General features: G+C 39.2%; 1 pseudogene; it reads left to right on the top strand.

Annotated features, from left to right (window-relative positions):
- The first annotated feature begins 447 nt into the window (after nucleotides 1–447).
- On the top strand, nucleotides 448–1503 carry LOC138645914 (secretory carrier-associated membrane protein 2 pseudogene; annotated as a pseudogene).
- Nucleotides 1504–2734: the final 1231 nt, after the last annotated feature.

Genomic DNA, 2734 nt, shown 5'->3' with positions numbered 1-2734 from the left:
AACGCATACATGCCCTCTGGTCCCAGCTCAGAAACTGGCACTGTGCACTCAGAGGGATTCATAAGTTTGCAGTCACACAGAGGAACAGGCTACTGCAGTGTTTCACAAACTGCAAGGCTGATCTCACCAGTGAGGCACCCCTTAATTATTGGTGAAGGGAAGTTAGGAAGGCGGGATTAAAAAAAATTGACCGTTTGATGCAAAATCCATTTTATGGCTGCAACAATGTCTGGTTTATTAACATAATTCATTTATTAACATAATAATTGAGTCCGTTAAATAATTAAGTCTGTTTTTTTAACGTTACATGTGTACTGCTTTCACAAGGCTAAGAAAGGAAAATTGAGACAAATTTTAAATTTAAAAATGGATTTCCATTTTGAATAGTGAAACATAGACATAATCTATTTTGACCTGATGACCAAGGTATTATTCAAAAGTTACCTGTCTGAGGAGGAGTCCCGGCTGGAGGATCCAGCGCTACACTTTGACCCTCTAAAAAGGAGCCATGTCCGGCTACGACATCAACCCTTTTGCAGACCCCGTGAAAGTTAACCCTTTCCAGGATCCTGCAGTCACACAAATCACCAGCGGCGGCCATGGGAACTTGAAAGAATTCAACTCTTTCTCTGAGAATTCCCATTTGACAACAAATCAGAAAACTTTGCCGGTTCAGCCCGTGATCCCTTCTGAGCCTGCTGTCCTACAGCCATCCACAGAGCCGTCTTACCAGGTGGTAGCAGTGATAGCAGAAGCTAGCCTTCTCCAGCAGCAAGAGGAGCTGGATAGAAAACCAGCCGAGATTGAGCAGAAGCGGAAAGAAATGATGACTGTAAATATTAACTTAAGAAAGGACAAATTGTCCTCCTCTTCCTACAAAGTGTCCCATCAAACCATGCTTCTACCAGGACTTCTCAGCAGATATTCCAGCTGATAATCAGCGCACATGCAAAATGCTGTATTACCTGTGGATGTTCCATGCGGCCGGTCACCCTTTTACTTAATTTCCTGGCTTGCTTGGCATATTCCACTGCCGATGCTAAAGTTGGTGGTGTGGATTTTGGCTTATCCATCCTGTGGTTTATCCTGTTTGCACCTTACGGCTTTTTATGCTGGTATCGGCCAATCTACAAAGCATTCAGGACAGACAGTTCCTTCAATTTCTTAGCGTTCTTCATAATCTTCTTCTGTCAAATCATCATTTATATCATACATCCCTCACTGTGGAAACAGTGGCTGGATAATAGCATTAAACATGATTAAAACGAACACTGCACTCGCTGTGATAATGATGATCGTGGCAGCCTTCTTCACTGTGGTGAGTGCTGTCTTATCTCTGTTCCTGCTGAAGAAGGTTCACTCAATGTATCACAGAATGGGTGCAACTTTCCAGAAGGCACAGGAAAAGTTTTCACGAAGCATCTTTACCAACCGCACAGTTCAAAACGCAGCTGCTGGGCTGCCACCTCCTTTGCTAGGGGGGCAGCATTCCAGGGAAACTGATGACATTGATTCCATTACTTCTGCCTTTTTTACACTTCTGACTATTATCATCTTTGTCAGTACGATGAGATGCAAGTACAAAAGTTTGATTATTTCCAATTTTTAGTCATTTACTGCTTTTCCATTTTTTTTTTATTCTGAAAATAGATCAAATATCAGATTAACAAAATAATCACCTTTTTATATAAAACTAAAATAAACATATTAATGGGAAGGGAAAGTTATGTCAGTTAACAAATTTAAAAAAACTGAAGAGGCTCTTTTTTGAAAATACCAGTCTGCCACTCTGAAATACTTTAATCCAAGATTGGTCATTTGTTAATGCTAAAGAACTCATTGTCAATGGTTGTCCCACAATTAAAAATTGTCTAAAATCCAGACGGAATCTGATAAATTTCTGATTACGGGTGATCTCATCACTAAATGTTAGATAAATAATGGTCAAATCAGTCAACCATTTACTGCCTACAGTATGATTGTGTCAAAACCCTCCCTTGAAGGCATGTTTGACCGTTTTTGGTTCTTTACACTTGCACAACCTTGCAATTTTTTGTTGTTGCATTTTTGTTTTTTGCTCATCTTCTTCACAGAGCCATAACTTTTTTATTTTTCCGTCAGTATGGCCATGTTAGGGCTTGTCTTTCGCAGGACAAGTTTTACTTTTGAACAACACTATTCATTTTACTAGACAGTGTACTGAAAAATGGGAAAAATTTCCAAGTGCGATCAAATTGCAAAAATAGTGCAATTTCACAATTTTTTTAAAATTTTATTCCTACTATGTTAACTAAATGCTAAAACTGATCAATTTTTTTAAAATTTTATTCCTACTATGTTAACTAAATGCTAAAACTGACCTTTATGATTTTTCAGGTCAGTATGAGTACGCAGATACTGAACATGTATAGGTTCTTTTTTATTTAAAGGATTTTAGTCTGGCTGTAATTTTTTTACATTCTAACTATGGAGTTAGTAATGGTGGCATTTTATAAACATTGCTAACCTCTGGGCTTGATATCAACAGCCATTAAACAGCTAACATCAACCCCAAACCTATTACCCCACTTGCCACCACACCAAGGCAAGTGGGAAGAGATGGACATTCACCCAGAATTGGCTCATCTAATAGATGCCACTTTTCTGAGGTGGCTACGGCGGGGTGCTATTTTTCATCTGGGGGGCAACATCCATGGCCCCTTACAAGTCTGAGAATATTAACCCCCAGCTGTCT

This window comes from Ranitomeya imitator, chromosome 7, assembly GCF_032444005.1.
Source record: "Ranitomeya imitator isolate aRanImi1 chromosome 7, aRanImi1.pri, whole genome shotgun sequence".
Taxonomy (NCBI): domain Eukaryota; kingdom Metazoa; phylum Chordata; class Amphibia; order Anura; family Dendrobatidae; genus Ranitomeya; species Ranitomeya imitator.
The sequence above is the reverse complement of the archived record's forward strand: the minus strand, read 5'-3'. Positions and strand labels throughout refer to the sequence as shown.